This window comes from Dendrobates tinctorius, unplaced genomic scaffold (genome assembly GCF_039654945.1).
Source record: "Dendrobates tinctorius isolate UK_male_01 unplaced genomic scaffold, ASM3965494v1 ptg000393l, whole genome shotgun sequence".
Lineage (NCBI taxonomy): Eukaryota > Metazoa > Chordata > Amphibia > Anura > Dendrobatidae > Dendrobates > Dendrobates tinctorius.
In genome coordinates, this window is record NW_027362059.1 from 716,046 (window position 1) to 736,309 (window position 20,264).

Sequence of the window (20,264 nt, forward strand, 5' to 3'; positions counted from 1 at the left end):
AATTTGTGTGAAGGAAGCCTAAGGCGGATGAACCTGGAGGATAACTACACTCTATCACCAGGATGGTAGAGAGGTGGGTCCAAGCGCCTCTTGTCTGCGTGTCTCTTCATCTTAATCTGAGCTTGTTCGAGGGTAGTTTTGGTCTCCTGCCAGATCCTGGAGAACATCCGGTAGCGGTACGCCTGGATGTAGACCATAGACAATAAAGGGAGATTTGGCTGAAGATTCGTTAGCATGGTTGTTGTATGCAAATTCGGCCCAAGGGAGCAAGTCTGACCAGTCGTTCTGGTGAGCGTTGGAAAAGTGACGGAGGTAATTGACCAAAATTTGGTTGGTACGCTCTGCTTGACCGTTAGTTTGAGGGTGATATGCAGAGGAGAAATCCAGTGTGACGTCCATAAACTTGCAGATCGCCCTCCAAAATCGGGAGGTGAGCTGGACTCCTCTATCAGAGACAATACGTTGAGGAAGCCCGTGGAGACGAAAAATATGGTGGACAAAAATCTTCACCAATTCAGGAGCCGAGGGTAATCCAGACAGAGGAACGAAATGAGCCATCTTGGAGAACCTGTCCACGACGACTAAGATGACCGTATATCCAGAGGAACGAGGCAGGTCAGTGACGAAATCCATGGCAATGTGCTGCCAGGGAGCCGAAAGGACTGGTAGCGGGTGCAGAAGACCAGAAGGTAATTGCCTGGGGACCTTGTTTTTGGCACAGGATGGACACGAGGCTAAAAAATTACGAACATCCTGGAGAAGAGTAGGCCACCAATAGTAGCGCGAGACCAGAAGAAGAGTCTTTTTCAACCCCACATGGCCTGCAATCTTAGAAGAGTGGCCCCAATGCAAGACTCGTTTCCTGTTGGTTACCGGAACGAAGGTCTTACCCGGTGGCAGGGTAGACAGAGTGAGAGGAGCCACCGTGATGATCTTGGAGGGATCCAGGATGTGCGCAGGGGCCTCCTCAGTGTCGACGGCAAGAAAGGATCTGGACAATGCATCAGCCTTAAGGTTCTTCCTACCCGGGCAGAAGTGCAGTTCGAAATCGAAACGGGCGAAAAACAAGGACCATCTTGCCTGTCGTGGGTTAAGTCTCTGTGCCGATCGGATGTAGGCCAGATTTTTATGGTCCGTGTAGACTTTAAAAGGATGCACTGCTCCCTCCAAAAGGTATCGCAATTCCTGCAATGCCATCTTAATGGCCAAAAGCTCCCTGTCACCAATAGAGTAGCTCCGTTCGGGAGCAGAAAACGTTTTCGAGAAGAAGCCACAGGTGACAAGATGCCCGGAGGGGGATCTCTGAGAGAGTACGGCTCCAACGCCGATGGCAGAGGCGTCCACCTCCAAAATGAAAGGTTTGTTAGTCTCTGGGCGGTGAAGGACTGGGGCAGAAGCAAAGGCTCGCTTTAGGGCTAAGAAGAACTCCTCGGCCTCGGACGACCAGACGTGCGGGTTGGCCCCCTTACGAATCAGAGAGGTGATGGGAGCGGTCAAGGAAGAAAAATGGGGGATTAATTGCCGGTAGTAGTTGGCAAAACCCAGGAATCGTTGGATTGCCTTGACTCCATGCGGTTGTGGCCAGTTGAGTACGGCTGACACCTTCTGTGGATCCATGCTCAGGCCGGAATCTGAAACAATGTACCCCAGGAACGGAAGAGAGGTCTGTTCAAAGGAGCATTTCTCCAGTTTTGCATAAAGGTGATTCTCCCGTAGGCGAGAGAGGACCAGACAAACACTCCTCCTATGGGCCGCCAGATCCGAGGAAAAGACAAGAATATCGTCCAGATATACCACCACACAAGAGTAAAGGAGGTCTCGGAAAATGTCATTCACGAATTCTTGGAACACTGCGGGAGCATTGCAGAGGCCGAAGGGCATGACCAAATATTCATAGTGACCGTCCTTGGTGTTGAACGCGGTCTTCCATTCGTCACCAGGGCGAATGCGGATAAGATTGTAGGCCCCACGCAGGTCTAGTTTGGTGAAGATTCGTGCCCCCCGCAACCGATCAAACAGCTCAGGAATGAGAGGAAGCGGGTACTTGTTCTTGATAGTGACGTCATTCCGGCCCCTGTAGTCGATGCACGGGCGAAGAGTCTCATCCTTCTTCTTCACAAAAAAGAAGCCTGCACCTGCGGGTGAAGTAGACTTCCGAATAAAGCATTTATCCAGGGCCTCCTGGACGTACTCGGACATGGCTTGAGTCTCCAGAGGATTCAACGGATAAATTCGGCCCCGGGGTGGAGAAGAGCCCGGAATGAGGTTGATGGAGCAGTCATAGGGACGATGGGGTGGCAGGCATTCGGCACCCTTCTTGTTGAAAACGTCAGCGAAGGACCAATAGGCAGAAGGAAAGCCCACGGGCGCCACTGGAGTTCTAGTAGACTTGATGGGCAGAACGGGAAGAAGACACGAAGAGCGGCACGACTGACCCCACCGAAGGACGTCTCCGGATCGCCAATCAAGAACGGGTTCATGGGTCCTTAACCATGGGAGGCCTAAGAGTAACGTGTGAGAGAGCGAGGGCAATACCAGGAAGGTTATCTTCTCCCGATGTAGCGCTCCGACTTGTAACTCCACTTCCTCGGTGACCAATGTTACGACCTCCCGCAGGGGAGCACCGTCGACAGAAGCTAACTGCTGAGGAGACGCCAAGGATCTGACAGGTATCCGCAACTTTTCAACCTCCTCGAGCTGGATGAAGTTCCCGGCAGCTCCCGAATCAATGTAAGCCAGAGCGGACATGCGGGACGTACCCAGATGGAGTAGGACAGATAGAGTCAAGGGTGGAGAGGTATCTCTAACACCTAGGAGGGCCTCTCTTACCTGTCCTAGGCGGAGCCGTTTCCCGGCCTCACGGGACATGAACGCAGAAGATGGGAAGAGCTGCCGCAGTAGAGACAGAGACCTTTGTCGAACCTCTCCTGGTGACGTTGCTCTGCTGGTTTGAGACGATCTACCTGCATGGGTTCCGAAGCCAGGGCAGCGGAGGTAGAGGCAAACCGCGGAACGGAAGGACTGTGGGTTGCTAGGGAAACGCGGGGAAATCTTCTCTCCCTGGCGGACTCGTGGGAGCGCTCCTGGAAGCGCAAGTCAATGCGCGTCGCCAAGGAAATGAGATCCTCCAAGGTCGTGGGAGTGTCGCGACCCGCTAGCTCATCCTTAATGCGAGGGGATAGGCCGCGCCAGAATGCTCCCACCAACGCCTCATTGTTCCAGCCGAGCTCCGAGGACAAGGTGCGAAACTGGATAGCATATTGCCCTACAGAAAGAGTACCCTGGCGAAGATTAAGAAGGGACTCCGTAGTTGAGGCCAGGCGTCCAGGTTCGTCAAAGACCTTGCGAAAGGTCTCGAGGAACGTGGAGAGCTGGGAGACCACCGGGTCATCCCGCTCCCAGAGAGGGTTTACCCAGGCCAATGCCTCACCCTCCAAGTGGGATACGACAAAGGCCACCTTGGCACGGTCCGTAGGATATTGGTGAGGCAGCAATTCGAAGTGCAATTGGCACTGATTGAGGAACCCCCTGCATAATCGGGGGTCACCGCCATACCGCGGAGGCTTAGCTAACTGGGGGGCTGGATGTGTAGACGGGGCCGGAGCAGGGACAGCCGCAGCAGACTGGAGCGCAAGGAGTCTGTTATCCACCGAAGCCATATAGTTTAAAATATGACCCTGGGTATCGCGTTGCTGGGCGAGCTCCTGCTGGAGACTGGCCAGCTGCGACGCACTTCCGGGATCCGAGGGCTGTAGGGTTGATAACCGGGACTCCATGGATTTTAGGAAGGTCATGATCCGGGCCTGATTGTCTCGGAGGGTAGGACGGTAGGAACACAGGAGACTGGACCAAGGTAGGACGGCAGGAACACAGGATACTGGACCAGGGTAGGACGGTAGGACCACAGGAGACTGGACCAAGGTAGGACGGCAGGAACACGGCAGACTGGACCAGGGTAGGACGGCACACTGCAAACACAGGAGATAGAAGGTAACAGCGCCGGGAGAAGGTAGGCAGGCGCCACACTGAGGAATCAGAAGAGGACGCCAGCAAGCGTGGGGCCAAAGTCACGGGGAGTACCAATGACGATCAGGCAACGTCACTAGGGAGCGACGGCCTGATGTAGGAGAGTGGGGAGGGCTTCCGGGTCAGGGACCTCCTACTAGCAAGATAGGCGACGGTTCAGAGAGGCAGTGCGCGCGCCCGTCGGGACCCACGGGGAGCGCGCGCCCGGGAGGCCGCAAGCGCCGCCAGAGGAGCAGAGGCACCGACGGGAACGCGCCGGGGAGTGGTGGCCCGGTGAGACGGATGGGACGCGGGAGGCGGTGAGGTGACACTATATCAGCACTCAGGTATATTCTGAAGACAGAGCAAAAGATCAACAGATCAGACACAAAAATGGAATTCAGCTCACCCCCGGCCGGGGATGGCAGAACTCCCAAAAAACAAAAACAAAACTGAAGAGTACAAAGCAGAGCAGAAAAACTTAGCTTTGAGAAGCAGGACTCAGACTGATCTCCAAGAATCCAGCAGGAAATCACCAGCCAGGAAGAAGGGCGTCGGCAGCCTTATATCCAGTCCTCAATTCCAGCCACCCAGTCATCATCTAGCTGCCCAGGTATTTGATAATCAGCCTCACTACCTTCCTTCACCAGAGGAGGGAGTTCATCAGACCTCAATGGTGAAGGGAAAAATTAACTCACAACAGTACCTCCCCCTTCAGGAGGGGTCACCGAACCCTCATCCATGCCACCAGGGCGATCCGGGTGAGCCCAATGAAAGGCATGCACCAATCTTTCGGCATGAATATCAGAGGCAGAGACCCAGGAATTATCCTCCTGACCATAACCCTTCCACTTAACCAAATACTGGAGTCTCCGTCTAGCCAGACGGGAATCCAGTATCTTCTCTACCTCATATTCCATGTTACCTTCAACCAATATAGGGTCAGGAGGTGCCACCACAGGAACTACTGGTTCAACAAACCTCTTCAACAAGGACTTATGAAACACATTATGAATTTTATATGTGACAGGAAGAGCCAACCGAAAAGAGACCGGATTAATAATCTCCAAAATCTTGTAAGGTCCAATAAATCTAGGCTTAAACTTAGGAGAAGTCACCTTCATAGCGATATTTTTTGATGACAACCAAACCATATCGCCCACCTTAAACTGGGGACCAACGGTCCTACGCCGGTTGGAAAACCGCTGGGCCTTTTCCTGGGAGAGAGACAACTTATCCACTACTTGGTCCCAGATCAGGTGCATTCTCTCCACCACAGTGTCAACACCTGGGCAGGCAGAAGGCTCCACCTGCCCTGAAGAAAATCGAGGGTGAAAACCAAAGTTACAAAAAAAAGGTGACATCAAAGTGGCAGAACTAGCTCTATTATTTAAAGCAAATTCGGCCAAGGGCAAAAATAAAACCCAATCATCCTGATCGGCAGAAATAAAACATCTCAAATACGACTCCAAAGTCTGGTTTGTTCTCTCCGTCTGCCCATTGGTCTGAGGGTGAAACGCAGAGGAGAAGGACAACTGAATTCCCAGCTTGGAACAGAAAGTCCTCCAAAATCTAGACACAAACTGAACTCCTCTGTCAGATACAATGTTCTCAGGAATCCCGTGCAAGCGAACCACCTGTTGCAAAAACAAGGGCACCAACTCAGAGGAAGATGGCAACTTAGGGAGTGGTACAAGATGGACCATCTTAGAGAATCTATCACAAATCACCCAAATAACAGTCATTCTCTGAGAGACAGGCATATCAGAGATAAAATCCATTGAAATATGGGTCCATGGCCTCCTGGGCACCGGCAAAGGCATCAACAAGCCACTAGAGCGAGAACAAGGTTTAGACCGGGAGCAAGTCCCACAGGACTGCACAAAATTCCTGACATCATGAGACAAGGTGGGCCACCAAAAAGACCGACTCACCAGATCTCTAGTACCAAAAATAACTGGATGACCAGCCAATGCAGAGCAATGAACTTCAGACATCACTCTCTTCCTCCACTGGTCAGGAACATACAACTTTCCGCTGGGACAACGCTCAGGTTTGTCCTCCTGAAACTCTTCCAGAGCACGTCTCAAATCGGGCGAGATGGCAGAAAGAACTACCCCCTCGCCTAAGATGGTAGCAGGCTTAGACACAACAGGAGAATCAGCAAGGAAACTCCTAGAGAGGGCGTCTGCCTTGAAATTCTTAGTGCCCGGAAGAAAAGAGACCACAAAATCAAAACGTGTGGAAAAAAAGGCCCACCTAGCCTGTCTAGGATTCAAGCGCTTGGCCGACTCCAGGTAAATCAAATTCTTGTGGTCAGTAAGGACCACGACTTGGTGTTTAGCTCCCTCCAACCAATGTCTCCACTCCTCAAATGCCCATTTCATGGGCAACAGTTCCCGATTCCCCACATCATAGTTACGTTTGGATGGGGAGAACTTTCGGGAAAAGAAAGCACAAGGATTAATTTTAGATGTCACAGGATCTTTTTGGGACAACACCGCTCCTGCACCAATCTCAGAAGCGTCCACCTCCACCTGAAACGGGAGTGAGACATCAGGTTGCCGCAAAACCGGAGCAGAAGTGAATCTTCGCTTCAGCTCCTGAAAGGAAGAAACAGCCTCCGGAGACCAATTCAGCACATCAGCACCCTTCCTAGTCAAATCCGTCAATGGCTTGGCAATACCAGAAAAATTAGCTATAAATTTCTGATAAAAATTAGCAAAACCCAAAAACTTCTGGAGGGCCTTCAAAGAAGTGGGCTGAACCCAATCATAAATGGCCTGTACCTTGGCCGGGTCCATTTCAATAGTTGACGGAGACAAAATAAATCCCAAAAATGAAATCCTCTGTACCCCAAAAAGGCATTTCGATCCCTTGACATACAGGGAATTCTCCCTCAAAATCCAGAACACAGTCCGAACATGTTCCACAAGAGAGTCCCAATTCTTGGAGAAGATCAAAATATCATCCAGATAGATAATCAAAAATGTATCCACAAAGTCTCGGAATATATCATTCATGAAGCACTGGAAGACAGAAGGGGCATTAGTGAGCCCGAAAGGCATCACCAGGTACTCAAAATGTCCCTCCGGAGTATTAAATGCCGTCTTCCATTCATCCCCATGCTTAATGCGAACAAGATTATACGCCCCCCTGAGGTCAAGCTTGGTAAACCAGCAAGCACCTTTAACTCTGGAGAATAGATCAGAAATCAGGGGTAACGGATACTGATATTTAACAGTAATTTTGTTGAGGGCACGATAGTTAATACAAGGCCTTAATGAACCATCCTTTTTAGCCACGAAAAAAAACCCAGCACCTAAGGGTGAAGAGGATGGTCTAATATGACCCTTCTCCAATGCCTCCTTAATATAGGATCGCATAGCCTCGTGCTCGGGTACAGATAAATTGAAAAGCCGACCCTTGGGGAATTTACACCCCGGGTTCAGCTCAATTGCACAGTCATAACTCCTATGAGGAGGCAAACACGCAGACTCATTCTCACTAAATACATCATAAAAGTCAGCCAAATAGTCAGGAACATCATGCGACTGGGGAGAGGTGGAGAAAACAGGAGCATCACTAAGGGCACACCGACAACCCCAACTCACCACAGACAAAGATTTCCAATCCAGAACTGGATTATGGATTTGCAACCAGGGAAACCCCAGAACAATGGTATCATGCAAATTATGCAACACCAAAAATCTGCAATTTTCTTGATGGTCTGGGGCGACCCGCATTACCACCTGGGTCCAAAACTGAGGTTTATTCTTCACCAAAGGAGTAGCATCAATACCCCTCAAAGGGATAGGCGTCCGCAGGGGTGTCATAGGAAATCCACAACGTTTAGCAAAATCCAAGTCCATTAGGTTCAGGGCTGCTCCCGAATCCACAAAAGCCTTGGCGGAAAATGTGGACAGGGAGCAGATCAGAGTAATTGCCAGAAGAAACTTAGGTTGAACACCACCCACAGAAAACGTGTGTGCACAATGTTTCTCTCGTTTAGGGCAGACAGAAATAATACGCGAGGCATCTCCACAAAAAAACACAGCTTATTACGCCTTCTGAACTCCTGACGTTGCGCCCTAGACAAAACTCTATCACATTGCATAGGTTCAGACATTTGTTCAACAGGTGGCAACATCTCTCGTGTAGTTTTGCGTTCACGTAAACGCCAATCCACATGAATGGCTAATGACATAGAATCGTCAAGACCAGAGGGAACAGGAAATCCCACCATAGTATCTTTTACAGTTTCTGACAAACCCTTCCGAAAGAGGGCTGCCAAGGCACCATCATTCCAGGTAGTACGGACCGCCCACTTTCGGAATTTTTGACAGTACAACTCTTCCGAATCCCGACCCTGGCTTAATGCCAACAGGGTCTTCTCAGCCTGATCAATAGCATTAGGTTCATCATACAACAACCCCAAGGCTTGAAAAAATGCGTTCACATCATTCAGAATAGGATCATCAGGTTTCAAAGAAAACGCCCAATCCTGGGGATCGCCGCGCAGCAAAGAGATGACAATTTTAACCTGCTGCGCGGAGCTCCCCGACGAGTTAGGCTTCAAGGCAAAAAATAATTTACAATTATTCTTGAAATTCAAGAATTTAGACCGATCCCCAAAAAACACATTAGGAGTGGGAATCTTTGGTTCAGCCGCATGTGAATGAGCAAGATAGGCGGAAATTCCCCGCACTTCAGCAGCGAGCTGCTCCACACGATCAGACAATTGCTTCATCTCCACTGAGAGAAAAATTCCCCCTACGGCCTCAGAGATATAGAGGAAAAAATATGCACACAAAAAAAAAAAAAAAAATTCTGACACTTTTTTTTTTTTTTTACAATTCTCTCCTGCTATTGAGTACCCTAGGATCTGCGGTATGGCTGGTGATTCTGTTATGATGAGTCACCGAAGGAGGAAAAAAAAATACCAGCTAAGTCCAGAAAAACCAGAGAGGTTGGCAGCTATTGGATTGCAGACCACTGGACCTATCCACAACTACTAGTAGTAGCCGTGGGGGGTTCCTACGGTGCCCTAGACCCCTCGATCACAGCCGGAGAACTAGATAGCCTAAAGACAGAAAGGGGAAAAACTAAACTGCCCCAGAGCAGACCCCAAAGCAATAGGCAGCCCCCAACATATAATGACGGTGAAGCAAGATGAAAACACTAACACAGAAAGATAGGTTGAACAAATGATGGGGCCCAAGCTAACTACATAGGACAGGATAGGAAAGCTGCTGTCTGCCATCCGCAAAAACCCTATCAAAATGAGCCAACCGACTAATAGGAAAAACAGGCCCTGAAGTCGCTGGGCTTCAAAAGACTATATCAGCACTCAGGTATATTCTGAAGACAGAGCAAAAGATCAACAGATCAGAGACAAAAATGGAATTCAGCTCACCCCCGGCCGGGGATGGCAGAACTCCCAAAAAACAAGGAAAAACAAAAACAAAACTGAAGCGTACAAAGCAGAGCAGAAAAACTTAGCTTTGAGAAGCAGGAATCAGACTGATCTCCAAGAATCCAGCAGGATATCACCAGCCAGGAAGAAGGGCGTTGGCAGCCTTATATCCAGTCCTCAATTCCAGCCACCCAGTCATCATCTAGCTGCCCAGGTGTTTGATAATCAGCCTCACTACCTTCCTTCACCAGAGGAGGGAGTTCATCAGACCTCAATGGTGAAGGGAAAAATGAACTCACAACAATGGGGTGTGTATTATATTATATGGAGGACTATGGGGAGTGTATTATACTATATGGAGTAGTGTATTATACTATATGAAGGACTATGGGGAGTGTATTATACAATATGGAGGACTATGGGGTTCATTTTATTATGTGGATGACTAAGGGGTATATTAAACTATATGGAGGACTATGGGGTGTGCATTATACTATATGAAGGACTGTGATGAGTGTGTTATACTATATGGAGGACTATGGGAGTACATTATACTGTATGGAGCACTATGGGGTGTGTATTATATTTTATGGAGGACTATGGGGTATGTATTATATTAAATGGAGGACTATGAGGAGTGTATTATACTATATGGAGGTCTATGGGGAGTGTATTATACTCTATGTAGGAAAATGGGGTGTAAATTATACTGTATGGCGGACTATGGGGTATGCATTATACTACATGGAGGACTATGGGGAGTGCATTATACTATATGGAGGACTATGGGGAGTGTATTATACTATATGGAGGACTATGGGGAGTGTATTAAACTACATGGAGGACCATGGGGAGTGTATTATACTATATGGAGTGTTATGGGGCACATTATACTATATGGAAGACTATGGGGTGTGCATTATACAATATAGAAGACTATGGGGTGCATTATACTATGTGGAGGACTATGGGGTGTATTATACTAAACAAGCAAAATGCTGCCTATTCATTGAGTGATTGGATTGTTTATGCCAGAACAGAAATCAATAATCTCAGCAGCACATTGCCCGGCTTAGCCTGCAGATATGCTGCTGATAACATGATACTGTATCGTGATCTGTTCGTGATCTATTAGTGATTATTCTATCCCCATCATTGTTCCTCAGCCGGTGTAAAGAGGCCTAGAAACAAGCGTCTAACAACTTCAATATTGTTGATCACGCTTGTTTAGCAGCCTGAACTCAACGCACGTAAATACAACCGAAATGTTTCTGTGTGATGGTGCAATATGTGAGCATTTGGGGTCCCACATTAACCCCTTTCCGACGTTAGGTTTAATATTACGCCCACGTCAGAATCCATCCCTTTGAAGTGGGCTCCGGTGTTGAGCCCACATCATTCCCGGCACGTCAGCTGTTTTGAACAGCTGACATGTGCCTCTAACAGCTGTGGGTGGAAACGTGATCCACCTGTGGCTGTTAACCTGTTAAAAGTTGCTGTCAATCTCTGACAGCGACATTTAACTTGTGCTTACAGGAAGGGCGCCGGAAATCTCGCCCATCAGTGACCCCGTCACGTGATCGGGGGTCACCGATTGGTTGGCATGACAACCAGAGGTCTCCTGCAGACCTCTATGGTTGTCATAGCCAGACTGCTATGAGCACTGTCCGGTGGTCGGCGGTCACAAGAAGTGAGCATTTCTGCTACACACAGGCGGTCTGATAATTGAATGTGTAGGAGAGGCGATCAGACAACTGTAGCATGCCAAAAAAAATTTAAAAAAGTTTTTAAAAATATAAAAAATAAGAAAATATAAAAGTTCAAATCACCCCCCTTTCGCCCCATTCAAAATAAAACAATTAGAAAAAAATCAAATATACACATATTTGGTATACATTTTTTGCAAAAAACTTATCGACTAAATACCCTGTATTTGTTATCCAGCACTTGCTGATTATTGTCATATTTTTTACTGCAGAGTATTTTTGCAAATTTGTCATTCTGTACTTTCTTGTTGTGTTTCAGTCAGTGGGTGGTGTGAACACTGTCTTACCGACTTGTTCACACTTGTGCATGTCACATGTGTTTTTAATACATATTTGGTATCACCGAGTTCAGAATTGCCCGATCTATCAATATAAAAAAAAGAATTAACCCGATCGCGAAATGGCATAGCGAAAAAAAAAACAAAATTACGTTTTTTTTTGTTGCCGCCACATTGCAATAAAATGTAATAACGGGTGATCAAAAGATCTGCACCAAAATGGTATCAATAAAAACGTCAGCTTGGTGCACAAAAAATAAGCCCTCACCCAACCCAAGACCACGAACAATGAAGATGCTACGGGTGTCAGAAAATGGCGGAATTTTTTTTAACAAAGTTTTTTTTTCACCATTCTGATAAAAAAAGAACCGAGACATGTTTGGTGTCTATGCACTCGTAATGACCTGGGGAATCATAATGGCAGGGAAGTTTAAACATTTAGTGAACATGGTAAAAAAAAAAAAAAATTAAACGGGAGCAAAAAACAAAAACGCAGGAATGAAAATACCTCCAAACATGAAGGGGTTAAACTGTTGCCCAGGCCCCAGTTTTTGCAAAACAGGCCCTGAGCACCCTGATGGCCCTCCTCCCTAACCCATATGTTTCATTGATGAGCTTTCTACAGACACTACCCTACTCCCTACCGCATATCCAAAACTGACGACCCCTACAAAGACAGCATTATCCCCCCTAACCCATGTCCAACACCAATGACCCTACCACAGACTACCCTCCTTCCTAGTCCATATCATACACTGATGACCCTTCTACAAACTAAGAACCTTTCTATACAGAACTTTTTACTACATAAAAACCCCTTTCACCCACAGCCTTTCCATTCCGAGAGACATGATCCTTACTGTGCTCTTCTTGCCATGGCTGGACTGAGATGAGAGTAAATCCGGGGAACAATAAGGGAGGAAGACAAGACACACAAGATAAGACACAACAGTAAACTGTACATGCAGAAAGTCGAAAGCAAATGGTGCACGAGCGTGGCCAGAGCAGAGCTAAAAGCACATGCAGAAGCTTTCCACTCCATAGCCCATCACAACCCTTCCCAGGACAGCAGAAACATGGCGCTTTCTCTATTCCAACCGACTGTACATTATCATAGTGTCAAGCACAAATCACACTACAAGGAGTCGTAAAGAATAATCACGTCAGTGGAACCATCTCGTGACAGCTTTGTAATGGATTCTGATCGTCATCATCTGATAGTCACATCCAGAGCTGTACTCTCAATTCTGCAGGTAGTCGCTTAGCTCAGAGTTCACACAATGGTTTCTCCTGCTTCGGTAACCGCGGAGCACATTCTGCTATGGTACAAGTTAAGCTACCAATACCAATATACCAAAAGACCATCCTTGGCCAAAATGATGGACGCCGTCATGTACAAGATGATCACTCAGCTTTTCTACTTAATAGCAAATCCAGGAATCACAAATATGACATTAACCAATGTTTAATAGCCGCATGAAAACTCAGAAACTAACAGGAAATTATTATTATTCGTAAAGGTTTCCCCAGATCAAGTAAAGAATATGGAACCACGGCAATACAAATGTCAGGAACACCGCACTGCACTAGCTCACTGAGCCAGTGCGCGTGTCCTGAGTACAAAGACTGTGCACAAAGATACCTGCGGAGCGGAGTCTCAGTGGTGACGATGCATGCTCCAAGCTCACAGGACCTGAAGCATGTGACTGCTGGGGGCGTGGCCTCAGCTCCTCAGAGCCAGGAGCTGCAGGGAAACTCCTAGAAAGGTAACTACAGGACAATGTTACCAAGGGGCATAGACAGAGACAGAAACCAGATCAAGCCAGGTCAAAGCACGAGATAGCAATACAGTACCAAAGGGTTAGACAGAATGGATAGTCAGGATGTAGCAATAGATCAGAAAACCAGAACGGGCAATAGATGGTACAATAGGGACAAACTGTAACGAAGTAACGATAGCCAAGCCAGGAGGTAAGAACCAGAAAAGACAATAGTACCAAAGCGAGACACGAAATACAGAGTGAGGGAACAGACCGGGTCATACACGGGAAGCAAACAAGCAACGCAGAATACACGCAAACCAGGGGGGTCAGACACACCAGAACAACAGTATAGCTGACCGAGAACCCTGGTAAAGAGTGAGTATAAATAACCCTCCCAGATCCAGAAAGAGGCCACGAACACTTAACCCTGTGAGTGCAGGGCAAGAACCCTGTTCAAACCATGACAACAAAACCCAGCAATTACTTTACTTTCTTCATGTTTGTAAAATGTGAATTCTTAAAGGAACAGATCACCAATGATAAATGTCCTACATCAAGATGGTTCCAATTTCCTCAATGAGATGGTAACAGATGGACTACATTCTTGAAGATCGGGGGCACATCAGCTTTATCCTCTAACAAAGGAATACAGATTGACCCATTCCACAATGATCCGGGACAGAATCGCCTTGTTGATGAATCGGTGACAGATCGGCTTGATCCTTATTGATTGGGGGACAGATCTTCCTTATCCTTGATAATCAGGAGACAGAACTTCCTTATCCATGATAATAAGGAGATCGATTTCCCTTATCCTTGATAATCAGGAGACAGATCTTCCTTATCCTTGATAATCAGGAGACAGATCTTCCTTATCCTTGATAATCAGGAGACAGATCTCCCTTATCCTTGATAATCAGGAGACAGATCTCCCTTATCCTTGATAATCAGGAGACAGATCTTCCTTATCCTTGATAATCAGGAGACAGATCTTCCTTATCCTTGATAATCAGGAGACAGATCTTCCTTATCCTTGATAATCAGGAGACAGATCTTCCTTATCCTTGATAATCAGGAGACAGATCTTTCTTATCCTTGATAATCAGGAGACAGATCTTCCTTATCCTTGATAATCCGGAGACAGATCTTCCTTATCCTTGATAATTAGGAGACAGATCTTCTTTATCCTTGATGATCAGGAAACAGATCTCCCTTATCCTTGATAATCAGGAGACAGATCTTCCTTATCCTTGATAATCAGGAGACAGATCTTCGCTATCCTTGATAATCAGGAGACAGATCTTCCTTATCTTTGATAATCAGGAGACAGATCTTCCGTATCCTTGATAATCAGGAGACAGATCTCCCTTATCCTAGATAATCAGGAAACAGATCTCCCTTACCCTTGATAATCAGGAGGCAGATCTTTCTTATACTTGATAATCAGGAGACAGATCTTCCTTATCCTTGATAATCAGGAGACAGATCTTCTTTACCCTTGATGGTCAGGAAACAGATCTCCCTTATCCTTGATAATTAGGAGACAGATCTTCCTTATCCTTGATAATTAGGAGCCAGATCTGCCTTATTCTAGATTATTAGGAGACAGATCTCCCTTACCCTTGATAATCAGGAGACAGATCTTCCTTATTCTTGATAATTAGGAGACAGATCTTCCTTATCCTTGATAATTAGGAGACAGATCTGCCTCATTCTAGATTATCAGGAGACAGATCTCCCTTATCCTTGATAATCAGGAGACAGATCTTCCTTATCCTTGATAATTAGGAGACAGATCTGCCTTATTCTAGATTATCAGGAGACAGATCTTCTTTATCCTTGATGGTCAGGAAACAGATCTCCCTTATCCTTGATAATCAGGAGACAGATCTGCCTTATTCTAGATTATCAGGAGACAGATCTTCCTTATCCTTGATAAGTAGGAGACAGTTCTTCCTTATTCTTGATAATCAGGAGACAGATCTTCCTTATCATTGATAAGTAGGAAACAGATCTTCCTTATCCTTGATAATCAGGAGACAGATCTCCCTTATCCTTGATAATCAGGAGACAGATATTCCTTATTCTTGATAATCAGGAGACAGATCTCCCTTATCCTTGATAATCAGGAGACAGATCTCCCTTATTCTTGATAATCAGGAGACAGATCTCCCTAATCATTGATAATCAGGAGACAGATCTCCCTTATCCTTGATAATCAGGAGACAGATCTCCCTTATCCTTGATAATCAGGAGACAGATCATCCTTATCCTTGATAATCAGGAGACAGATCTCCCTTATACTTGATAATCAGGAGACAGATCTCCCTTATCCTTGATAATCAGGAGACAGATCTCCCTTATCCTTGATAATCAGGAGACAGATCTCCCTTATCCTTGATAATCAGGAGACAGATCATCCTTATCCTTGATAATCAGGAGACAGATCTCCCTTATCCTTGATAATCAAGAGACAGATCATCCTTATCCTTGATAATCAGGAGACAGATCTTTCTTATACTTGATAATCAGGAAACAGATCTTCTTTATCCTTGATGGTCAGGAGACAGATCTTCCTTAACCTTGATGATCAGGAAACAGATCTTCTTTATCCTTGATGGTCACGAAACAGATCTTCCTTATCCTTGATAATTAGGAGACAGATCTTCCTTATCCTTGATAATTAGGAGACAGATCTTCCTTATCCTTGATAATCAGGAGACAGATCTCCCTTATCCTTGATAATCAGGAGATAGATCTTCCTTATCCTTGATAATCAGGAGACAGATCTTCCTTATCCTTGATAATCAGGAGACAGATCTCCCTTATGCTTGATAAGTAGGAGACAGTTATTCCTTATCCTTGATGATCAGGGGACAGATCTCCCTTATCCTTGATGGTCAGGAAACAGATCTTCCTTATCCTTGACAATCAGGAGACAAATCTTCCTTATCCTTGACAATCAGGAGACAGATCTCCCTTATCCTTGATAATCAGGAGATAGATCTTCCTTATCCTTGATAATCAGGAGACAGATCTTCCTTATCCTTGATAATCAGGAGACAGATCTCCCTTATGCTTGATAAGTAGGAGACAGTTCTTCCTTATCCTTGAGGATCAGGGGACAGATCTCCATTATCCTTGATGGTCAGGAAACAGATCTTCCTTATCCTTGACAAACAGGAGACAGATCTTCCTTATCCTTGACAATCAGGAGACAAATCTTCCTTATCCTTGATAATCAGGAGACAGATCTCCCTTATCCTTGATAAGTAGGAGACAGTTCTTCCTTATCCTTGATCAGGGGACAGATCTCCCTCATCCTTGATGGTCAGGAGACAGATCTTCCTTATCCTTGACAATCAGGAGACAGATCTTCCTTATCCTTGACAATCAGGAGACAGATCTTCCTTATCCTTGATGACGGGGGACCGGCCTTATCCTAGATAATCAGGAGACAGATCTTCCCTATCCTAGATAATCAGGGGACAGATCTACCTTATCTTTGATGATCAGGAAACAGATCTTCCTTATTCTTGATGACGGGGGACCGGCCTTATCCTAGATAATCAGGAGACAGATCTTCCCTATCCTAGATAATCAGGGGTCAGATCTACCTTATCTTTGATGATCAGGAAACAGATCTTCCTTATTCTTGACGGTCAGGAAACAGATCTCCCTTATACTTGATAATTAGGAGACAGATCTTCCTAACCCTTGATAACCAGGAGACAGATCTCAGTTAACCTTGATAATCAGGAGACAGATCTCCCTTATCCTTGATAATCATGACACAGATCTTCCTTATCCTTAATGACGGGGGACCGGCCTTTTCCTAGATAATCAGGAGACAGATCTTCCTTATCCTAGATAATCAGGAGATAGACCTCACTTATCCTTGATAACGGGGGACAGATCGGCCTTATCCTCGGTGCTCAGGGAACAGATCAGCCTTATCCTTGATGATCAGGCAATAGATCGGCCTTATCCTTGATGATCTGGGGACAAGTTAGCATTATGCTTGATGATCAGGTGACAGACTAGCCTTATCCTTGATGATGATGATGGTTGGGGGACAGATTTGCCTTATTGTTGATGATTGGGGGACAGATCAGCCATATCCTTGATGTTCGGAGAACAGATCAACCTTATCCTTGATGCTATGGGGACAGATCAGCCTTATCCTTGATGACCAAGGGACATATCAGCCTTATTCTTGATGATCAGGAGACAGGTCAACCTTATCCTTGATGCTAGGAGAGATCAGCCTAACAATTGATGCTAAGGGACATATCGGTCTTATCCTTGATGATCAGGGGATAGATAGACCTTACCCTGATGGTCAGGGACAGATCTGCCTTATCCTTCATGCTCAGGGACATATCGTCCTTATACTTGATGATCGGGGGACAGCTCAGTCTTATTCTCGATGATCGGGGACAGATCAGCCTTATCCTCAATGATGGGGGACAGATAATAATAATCTTTATTTTTATATAGCGCTAACATATTCTGCAGCACTTTACAGTTTGCACACATTATCATCACTCTCCCCGATGGGGCTCACAATCTACATTCCCTATCTGTCTTTGGAATGTGGGAGGAAACCGGAGAACCCGGAGGAAACCCACGCAAACATCGGGAGAACATACAAGCTCCTTGCAGATGTTGTCCTTGGTGGGATTCGAAGCCAGGACTCCAGCGCTGCAAGGCTGCAGTGCTAACCACTGAGCCACAGATCAGCCTTATCCTCGAGGATGGGGGACAGATCAGTGTTATCCTCGATAATTAAGGGACATATCAGCCTTATCCTCAATAATTGAGGGACAGATCAGCCTTATCCTGGATGATCAGGGGGACAGATCAGCCTTATCCTCGATAATCGGGGGACAGCTCAGCCTTATCCTCGATGATCAGGGGGACAGATCAGCCTTATCCTCGATGATGGGGGACAGATCAGAATTATCCTCAATAATTGAGGGACAGATCAGCCTTATCCTCGATGATCGGGGGGACAGATCAGCCTTATCCTCGATAATCGGGGGACAGCTCAGCCTTATCCTCGATAATCGGGGGACAGGTCAGCCTTATCCTCGATAATCGGGGGGACAGATCAGCCTTATCCTCGATGATGGGGGACAGATCAGCGTTATCTTCGATAATTGAGGGACAGATCAGCCTTATCCTCGATGATCAGGGGGACAGCTCAGCCTTATCCTCGATAATCGGGGGGACAGATCAGCCTTATCCTCGATAATCGGGGGGGACAGATCAGCCTTATCCTCGAAGAAGGGGGACAGATCAGCGTTATCCTCGATAATTGAGGGACAGATCAGCCTTATCCTCGATGATCGGGGGACAGACCGGCCTTATCCTCGATAATCAGGGAACATCTCAGCCTTATCCTCGATGATGGGGGACAGGTCAGCGTTATCCTCGATGATCGGGGGGACAGATTAGCCTTATCCTCGATGATGGGGGACAGCTGAGCCTTATCCTCAATAATCGAGGGACAGACCAGCCTTATCCTCAATAATTGAGGGACAGATCAGCCTTATCCTCGATGATCGGGGGGACAGCTCAGCCTTATCCTCGATAATCGGGGGGACAGCTCAGCCATATCCTTGAAGATTGAGGGACAGACCGGCCTTATCCTCAATAATTAATGGACAGATCTTCCTTATCCTCAATAATTGATGGACAGATCTTCCTTACCCTCGATAATCGGGGGACAGCTCAGCCTTATCCTCGAAGATTGAGGTACAGATCTTCCTTATCCTAATCGGGGGACAGCTCAGCCTTATCCTTGAAGATTGTTGGACAGACCAACTATTCAGGATGGAAACTGTCATGAAGAATTTTGTAATTTCCACCAATTAGATGCTGTCTGCTGACCATATCATTGTGCCACCCTTCATGATCCCTTCTACTTAGCTTACTGTCTCCTGCTTTTTCTTTGGCTTTCCTGAATGCAAATCACCTTTCCTTCAGATGATTTTCTACAGCTCACTCACAGACATTGGCTAATGATTCTGCCTCCTTTTCCAGGATGATCGCCTCTCTTATGCTTCGCACTTGCTGTGGACTGGGAACCGGTGTCGTCCTCTGACGCGCTCGGTGCTGGAGTCCATCATGGAGCTTTAGAACATTGCAGCCATCCTTTTTCTCTAACCAGGTTTTGCTGGGATTGTTCTAGAAATGGAAAACGGAGATTAGACCTACCGGTAATGTTATTTCCAGGAGTCCATCCTGACAGCACCATGGGGTTGTCCTTTCATCCTTCCAGGGACAGGAAATTCACGAGAAGTTAAAAGGTCCCCTCCCACACCACACTCCAGTGATTTTTCCAAGTACCACACCAGTATGGATGCAATTAAATTTTATTTGGATTTAGTACAAGCATAATGATACCAATACAAATCATAGGGAGGGAACTACCAGTGCTGTCAGGATGGACTCCTGGAAATTACATTACCGGTAGGTCTAATCTCCGTTTTCCAGGACGTCCTATCCTGACAGCACCATGGGGAATACCAAAGTAGGAATTCGCTTAGGGTGGGACTACTGCTTGTAGCACTTTGCGACCGAAGGTCGCCTGGCTAGCTGATAGTGTCCAACTTATAGTGTCTACAGAAAGTATTTGGTGTAGACCAGGTGGTGGCCCTGCATATCTGTTCTACTGAGGCACCCGCCCTCTCTGCCCATGAAGTCGCTATCGCCCTGGTGGAATGAGCCCTAAGCCCTTCAGGTACCGGCAAGCCCTCGGCCTCGTACGCCAAGGAGATTATTGTTGTTATCCACCTCGCTAGAGTTTGTGTAGCCGCACTTCTACCTTTATTTTTGCCGCCGTACTGGACAAATAGTTTTGTGTCCTGTCGCCAGTCCCGGGTGACTTCCAGGTAACGGGCGACCGTGCGTCTAACATCCAGAGAATGAAACAATTTTTCTTTATCATTCTTTGGGGCTGGACAAAACGAGGGCAGGATTATTTCTTGGTTTAGATTCCGCGGCGATACTACCTTAGGGAGAAACTTTG

General features: G+C 46.5%; 1 protein-coding gene across 3 annotated transcripts in view; it reads right to left on the reverse strand.

Moving 5' to 3' along the window:
* TTBK1 (tau tubulin kinase 1) overlaps window positions 1–20,264 on the reverse strand; it is a 268,616-nt gene that overhangs the window by 196,754 nt on the left and 51,598 nt on the right. The window contains exon 1 of one of the 3 annotated variants that reach the window (XM_073563521.1): window positions 19,209–19,355. The exons of the other annotated variants lie outside the window; for them this stretch is intronic. The gene's annotated coding sequence lies outside the window, so the exon portion shown is untranslated. Of the gene's footprint in view, window positions 1–19,208; window positions 19,356–20,264 lie in introns of those variants that run through there. 3 annotated transcript variants of the gene reach the window in all.